The sequence below is a fragment of the Myotis brandtii genome, unplaced genomic scaffold, assembly GCF_000412655.1.
Source record: "Myotis brandtii unplaced genomic scaffold, ASM41265v1 scaffold247, whole genome shotgun sequence".
In the NCBI taxonomy this organism is placed as follows: Eukaryota; Metazoa; Chordata; class Mammalia; order Chiroptera; family Vespertilionidae; genus Myotis; species Myotis brandtii.
In genome coordinates, this window is record NW_005359352.1 from 2,970,924 (window position 1) to 2,979,112 (window position 8,189).

The following is an 8,189-nucleotide window of genomic DNA, read 5'->3' on the forward strand; positions in this document are numbered from 1 at the left end:
GGCTCACGGCCATACCCGGGGCGTCTCGGACGCCGCACAGGGGCTCAGACTGGAGCGTCCACAGAGCCGGAGACGGCGCAGTGGACACGCGGGTGGGAACAGACACGAGTCCTAACTTCATGTTAGATTCTCAGGTTTTTATTTAATTTTTTTAATGAAAAAGTGGTGCTACTATTAAACCGCACAGTTAAGTCATTTAGGCTCCCAGAGTGATGTCCCCCATCCCAACGCTTCCTCTCGACGGAGAGCCGCTCCGCTTGCCCGGGACGGGGCCCGTGGACCCGCTGCCGGGAGGCACGCACGTTTCAAGAGAACGGCAGCGTTTGGCAGACGGAACATCCCTCCGGAGCGTGTCCAGGTGGCACAGGCGCCTGGCCCGGAGCCCGATCCCTTCCCGGGCCTCTGCCATGGTCCACGCACACCAGCAACTCCTCACGGCAGATCCCGCTCCACACGCACACCTGCGGCTTCTCCACTCCTGTCCCCCGTGACTGAGGCTGCCAGCCGCTTAGAAACAGGCCTGTTTTCCCTAGATCCCTGCTGCCCGGTGGTGGGCCAGGTGTGAAACCCCCTTCGCGGTGGCCACGCCGGGCTCGCGCTCCCCAGGCTGCTCCCGGCCGCCGCACGGAGGGACCGGCCTCCTCCCTGACTCAGCTGTGAGTGCCTTAGAGACAACGCCCGTACCTCACCCGATTTCCAAGCGCCGAGTGTGTGAAAGCCGACCCGGGTGTCCAGTGTTCGATGCGGCAGAGAAATCGTTGCCACTGTGCAGGCCTTTAGGATTCAGTGAAAAGCACCTCGTACCTCATGGCCACGCTCACCTTAAGTGACCAAACCCTCCTATTCTGTTCTGAATGCGGAGATCTGTGTTCTGGGACGCGTGGGGGCGAGGCTGGCAGCGTCCCGCAGGCAGTGGGCAGTTTCAGAGCTGGTTCCGGTCCAGGGTGGGCCGCAGGCTGCCACGTCCCTGGGGGATGAGGTGGGGGGGCAGCGGACATCCCCGCGGGAGCGTAGTCAAAGCTGTAAACGCGGCCCGCTTGACCTCTCGGCCTCGGGTCGGGAGTGGCAGGGAACAGCTGGCCCTGTGGCTCAGGACATGGGCTTCCTTTGAAATATCAAGTCAGATGGAGTCAGGACCTGGGACCAGTGTCTGTAACGAGAAGGAGGAAGCTTGGTTTGGAAGGTGGATGGTTCTGTAAGTTGCTCGGTGTCAGGCGGCGGCAGACCGCCGTGAGGGTGTTGGCACCTCGAGGGTTACCTGTGGTTCCGTGGCAGAGGTGACAGGCACGTGAATCGGGGGAGGCCGGCCCACAGGGAAGCCTGCGGCTGCAGGTGGCGTGTCTGCGGGGTGGAGGTGGAGTCTCGGTGCGTGGGGAGCCGTGGACAGTGCGGACGCGCCGCGGGGGTCGCCGTGGTGGGAAGCGAAGTGTACATGTGTATTTACTTTCCTAATTGTTGCAGCAGCCAGGTGCCTTATCTGTGTTCCTTGTAACCAGTTCATTACCAAAGAAACGTTTGCACTATGTAACGATGCCTTTCAGTTCGAATAAACGGCCCCGTTTTCCAACGGAGGGTGCACGGCGTCTTCTTTCACGTGAAGCCATCCTCGCGGCTGCGCCCTGCGGGGTCGGAGCGTGATGCAGAGGAGGCGGTGTCTGGAGAGATTTAAGTACATTTTCCAGGTATTTGACGTTTAGGGGGAAAATGTATTTTCTGACAGACTTTCAGGAAGTCACCTGATTTGCACAGAGTTTTATGTAACATTTTCTTCTGGTTTTACCACTTCCCGACCTGCTGCAGCCATGAGGCTCGAGGGTCCAGGAGGATGAGCAGGGACCGTCGCAGCCGCCAGAGGCTTGAGTCGGTCTAAGGTGTAGCCTGTGGTTACAGGGGAGGGGCCGTGGTCCCGGGGCTCCGGCACCTGCAGGGGGAGAGCAGGTGGGGGTCGGACCTGACCTGGGCTGGGGTGGCAGCCGCCTGTCCCATGGCCCGTCTGTCCCCACTGGTTCCCGGCTCATTGGCCTCCCTCTCTCTTTGTTAAGAATATATTTTTATGGATTTCAGGGAGGAAGGGAGAGAGAGAGAGAGAGAGACATCAATGATGAGAGAGACTCACAGATCGGCTGCCTCCTGCATGCCCCACACTGGGGATCGAGCCCACAACCCAGGCCTGTGCCCTAACCGGGAATCCAACCCTGACCTCCTGGTTCCCAGGTCAACCTCAACCCCTGAGCCACCCGGCCGGGCAGACAGACTCTGCAGAGGCCCGTCCTCCACGCCTCCCGTGGCCACAGTCTGAGTTTCTCGCATCATCGTGACCAGCAGCCCCGAGTGGACCACGTCCTCCCAGGTGTTGAGCTGGGCCCCCACCTGTGACCTTGTCCAGTTGTCCCCGAGGAAGGAAGCCCAGCCCGGAAGAGCTCCCCCCATCTTCCCCCTGTCCTTCCCCCTCCCCTCCCCGCCCCCGGCCTAACCGCTTCCCTGACTGACAGCGGCTCTGAGCGTCGGCCTAACGGTCGGGCTTTTCCTCGGGGGCCGCCTCATGGTCGTTGCACACGCTTTCCTTTCCACATCTGAGCACAGGTTCAGTTTCCTGCGAAATGTCGTTTCCAAGGTGCGTTTCCAACATGGAACGTATTTTTTAAAATAGGATTTTATTGATTTCAGAGAGGAAGGGAGCGGGAGAGAGAGAAACATCAACGCTGGGAGAGAATCACTGATCGGCTGCCTCCTGCACGCCCCTCACTGGGGACGGAGCCTGCAACCCGGGCCTGTGCCCTGACCTGGAATTGAATGGTGTGTAGGTCGACGCTCAACCACTGAGCCACACCAGTTGGGCCAAAATCGGATCTATTTCATGGCTGCTAACCCTCCTTTAAAAGCCTGGATGTGCCAACCCTGGCTGGTGTGGCTCAGTGGATAGAGTGTCGGCCTGCAGACCAAAGGGGCCCAGGTTTGATTCTGGTCAAGGGCACGACCTCGGTTGCAGGCTCTTCCCCAGCCTTGGTCAGGGCTCGTGCAGGAGGCAACCAATCGATGTGTTTCTCTCACATCGATGTTTCTCTCTGTCTTTCCCTGTGTCTTCCTCTGTCTAAAAATCAATGGAAAAATGTCCTCGGGTGAGGAGTAACAACAATAATAAATAAAAGCCTGACTGTCCCAGCTGCACGTCACCTGCTTCTTAAATCATCTCCGTCCTCGCGCACACACAGTGGGTTCTCGTTGTTCTGTCCTCACTTGCAGCACAAACCAGGTCAGGGCCGTGGAGGCCGCGGACGGCTTAGCGCACAGCTGTCCGCGGAGGAGTCGCCGGGAATCTCGAGTGTCTGTGCTTCGGAAATCACCAATTATCTGGGGCCGTGGTCGGCAAACTGCGGCTCGCGAGCCACATGCGGCTCTTTGGCCCCTTGAGTGTGGCTCTTCCTAAGCCTTAGGAGTACCCTAATTAATAACAATGTACCTACCTATATAGTTTAAAAAATTTGGCTCTCAAAAGAAATTTCAGTCGTTGTACTGTTGATATTTGGCTCTGTTGACTAACGAGTTTGCTGACCACTGATTTGCGGGAACACCACCCCTTCTCATCACTGAGATTCGGAGCAAACACACAGGGAAGGGAAGGGGAAGCTATGCTCACTGCGTGTCCCTGGCCCATCTGAGCGTGGCCTGTGGTGTCCCCCGCCCCTCGGAACCGGGGCCCACAGCTCACACCCACTTTGTGGCATCTGGTCTGAGGCTGACAGACCAGCCTCCGTGGAAGCCGGTGGCTGCGAGCGTTTGTCAGTGTATCACGCGCAGTCGCTGTGACTTGTCCACTAACTAGTTCACCGGCCTCCTCTGTGTGCATGTCCTCCGGCCTTCACAGCACGGCCTCCTCTGTGTGCGTGTCCTCCGGCCTTCACAGCATGGCCTCCTCTGTGTGCGTGTCCTCCGGCCTTCACAGCACGGCCTCCTGTGTGTGCGTGTCCTCCGGCCTTCACAGCACGGCCTCCTGTGTGTGCGTGTCCTCCGGCCTTCACAGCACGGCCTCCTGTGTGTGCGTGTCCTCCGGCCTTCACAGCACGGCCTCCTGTGTGTGCGTGTCCTCCGGCCTTCACAGCACGGCCTCCTGTGTGTGCGTGTCCTCCGGCCTTCACAGCACGGCCTCCTGTGTGTGCGTGTCCTCCGGCCTTCACAGCACGGCCTCCTGTGTGTGCGTGTCCTCCGGCCTTCACAGCACGGCCTCCTGTGTGTGCGTGTCCTCCGGCCTTCACAGCACGGCCTCCTGTGTGTGCGTGTCCTCCGGCCTTCACAGCACGGCCTCCTGTGTGTGCGTGTCCTCCGGCCTTCACAGCACGGCCTCCTGTGTGTGCGTGTCCTCCGGCCTTCACAGCACGGCCTCCTGTGTGTGCGTGTCCTCCGGCCTTCACAGCACGGCCTCCTGTGTGTGCGTGTCCTCCGGCCTTCACAGCACGGCCTCCTGTGTGTGCGTGTCCTCCGGCCTTCACAGCACGGCCTCCTGTGTGTGCGTGTCCTCCGGCCTTCACAGCACGGCCTCCTGTGTGTGCGTGTCCTCCGGCCTTCACAGCACGGCCTCCTGTGTGTGCGTGTCCTCCGGCCTTCACAGCACGGCCTCCTGTGTGTGCGTGTCCTCCGGCCTTCACAGCACGGCCTCCTGTGTGTGCGTGTCCTCCGGCCTTCACAGCACGGCCTCCTGTGTGTGCGTGTCCTCCGGCCTTCACAGCACGGCCTCCTGTGTGTGCGTGTCCTCCGGCCTTCACAGCACGGCCTCCTGTGTGTGCGTGTCCTCCGGCCTTCACAGCACGGCCTCCTGTGTGTGCGTGTCCTCCGGCCTTCACAGCACGGCCTCCTGTGTGTGCGTGTCCTCCGGCCTTCACAGCACGGCCTCCTGTGTGTGCGTGTCCTCCGGCCTTCACAGCACGGCCTCCTGTGTGTGCGTGTCCTCCGGCCTTCACAGCACGGCCTCCTGTGTGTGCGTGTCCTCCGGCCTTCACAGCACGGCCTCCTGTGTGTGCGTGTCCTCCGGCCTTCACAGCACGGCCTCCTGTGTGTGCGTGTCCTCCGGCCTTCACAGCACGGCCTCCTGTGTGTGCGTGTCCTCCGGCCTTCACAGCACGGCCTCCTGTGTGTGCGTGTCCTCCGGCCTTCACAGCACGGCCTCCTGTGTGTGCGTGTCCTCCGGCCTTCACAGCACGGCCTCCTGTGTGTGCGTGTCCTCCGGCCTTCACAGCACGGCGCCCTCCTCTCGTGTCCTCCGGCCTTCACAGCACGGCCTCTGTGTGCGTGTCCTCCGGCCTTCACAGCACGGCCTCCTCTGTGCGTGTCCTCCGGCCTTCACAGCACGGCCTCCTCTGTGCCTGTCCTCCGGCCTTCACAGCACGTCCTCCTCTGTGTGCGTGTCCTCCGGCCTTCACAGCACGGCCTCCTCTGTGCGTGTCCTCCGGCCTTCACAGCACGGCCTCTTCTGTGCGTGTCCTCCGGCCTTCACAGCACGGCCTCCTCTGTGCCTGTCCTCCGGCCTTCACAGCACGTCCTCCTCTGTGTGCGTGTCCTCTGGCCTTCACAGCACGTCCGGGGAGTCTCCTGACGCTGACTGGTGCTTCCTCCAGGTGGGCCCATGTCCCGGGAAACCGGACTTCCTGCCGTTAAGGCCAAGTGTCCCCTTTGCTCCACAGGACGTTAGTGGCTCACAGAGTCCGGGAGCCGGAGAGGATGTCCGGTCCCATCGCAGTCTTCTGGAACCTTCCACCAGGGCCGGTTGCCATGGGCACTTCTCTGTGGGAGGAGGAGGCTGTGCACCTGGGAGCCTGGGGTCTGGTGTTTCGTGGCTGTGGGAGCAGCTGGAGTTGAGGATCAGCCTGGCCCCCCACAGCTGCTAGGTGGGTTCCGACCAGCCAGGCGGGGACAGCCCACGGGCAGCAGCCACGGCCGCACCTCCTTGTCCGAAGGAGATGAAACACCGCGGAGCCCAGCGCCTGGGTCAGCTGGGGGCCGGGAGACAAGAGCAGACGGCGAGGCGGCCCCGGAGAGCACTGAGCCTGGGGGCCTGGTCCCTTCGCTGCAGCCGCTCCCGGGAGGCGGGTCCGCGCTCACCCCCAGGAGAGCCTCCGGACCCACAGAAGAGTCGCAGATCCCAAGCAAGGCCAGTGCCCGGCTCAGCCACGTCCACACAGATGGTCACTGCCCTCACGTCCTCAAGCCGGGTTCATTTTTAACGACTTTAATCCTCCCGTTCACAAGCATGACGTGTTTCTGCGTTTATTTTTTACTTCTTTATAATGTTTACTAGAGGCCTGGTGCACGAAATTCATGCACGGGTAGCGTCCCTAGGCCTGGCCGATCAGGGCCTTCCGGCTGCTGGCCGGCCCTCTCCCTTTGTTCCGCGCCGCCCCCTGGTGGTCAGCTCACATCATAGCGAGCGGTCGAACTTCCGAGAGGACAATTTGCATATTAGCCTTTTATTATATAGGGTAGTCTTTTCTAAAGGTTTTGCACATTTTTCTGACTTATTGTTATGCTGTTGTAAACACTTTTAAAAATAATTTTTCTCCCTAGTTGTGTGTTGTTTGTATATAGAAAAGCAATTGAATTTTGGGTGTTGACTTTGTATCCAAAAATCCTGATGCATTCAGTTACTAATCCTAATAATAGCTTTAAAAATGATTCTGTTAGATTTTCTACAGTGACTTTGGGGCGTAAATAGTGACAGTTTGTTTCTTTCCAAGCCTCCCTGGTGCTGGGCGCCGGCGTGGTGGCCGGGGGGGCAGGGGGGAAGGCCCCGTTGCCCCAGCTCGCACAGTAGGTGCTCATATAGCTTGTTGCTCGAGTATTTCGGAATCTAAATATTAAGCGAGGGATTACGTTTCTTCCTTGTTAGCACAGCTATAAACGATTCCCTTTGGGACGTGTGATTGCACGGCGCTCAGCACGGCCTGTCAGGATGCTGAGTGTCCTGTTCAGAGGCCAGGATACGGGGACCAGGACGAGCCACAGCCGCTCGTCAGCCCCCAGGGACCCGGCTAAGTGGCCGGCTCTCTGTGCTCTGGACCAAGCCCTCAGCCTGATCCCCCTGTAGAGTATGGAGGTTGGTCCGGCCGGTGTGGCTCAGTGGTTGAGCATCACCTACGAACCAGGAGGTCACGGTTTGATTCCAGTCGGGGGCATGCAGGAGGCAGCCGATCAATGATTCTCTTTCGTCATTAATGTTTGTCTCTCGCTCCCTCTCCCTCCCTCTCTGAAATAAATAAAAATATATTTTTAAAAAAGACTAGAGTCTGAGGTCATCTTTTCTAGGAAGATTTCCCTGACCCTCCCACCTGCCTCCCTGCCCTCTTAAAAAAGAATAAAATTTTTTTTTAAAAGTGTGAGGTTGTGCCCTAACCGGTTTGGCTCAGTGACTAGAGCGTCGGCCTGTGGACTGAAGGGTCCCAGGTTCGATTCCGGTCAAGGGCATGTACCTTGGTTGCGGGCACATCCCCAGTAGGGAGTGCGCAGGAGGCAGCTGATCGATGTTTCTCTCTCATCGATGTTTCTAACTCTCTATCCCTCTCCCTTCCTCTCTGTAAAAAATCAATAATATGTATTTTTTTTAAAAAGTGTGAGGTTGTCACCAAGCGCCATTTGCTGTATTAGCGGGGCTGTCTCGAGGCCGGGGGAGGGGCGTGGGGGAGGGAGGGGCCAGGCCCTCGCACAGCCTGTCCCACAGCCGACCCTCCGGCTGATCCCCGCCTCCAGCTCTGACTTCAGAGCTGCCCCTGAATGACACCTGCCCCGTTGGGCCTGCAGATGTGGTGCCCACAGACAATGGAATGTGACAGCAACAGGAAAGCGTGAAACCTCACACTTGGGAGCATGGGTGCAGCTGGGGGCATTACCCCGAGTGAAATGAGTGAGTGGGAGAAGACACTGTGGAATCCAAGGAAAAAATGAAAACAGAACAAACAAAAACCCATAGGCACAGAGAACAGACCGATGGTTGCCAGAGGGAAGGGGGGTTGGTGGTTGGGTGAAAGTGAAGGGTTAGGCTTTACTGTTAGGGTCAGGGTTAGCTTTTAGGGTTAGGGTTAGATTTCAGTGTTAAGGTGTTGGAAGCCACCCATTGTCTTCACTATCAGAGAATGTAAACAAAGAGCAAAAGCTGGTGAACCTTGAGCCCCTGGCAAGGGCCAGAGCTATGCACCGATTGTTTA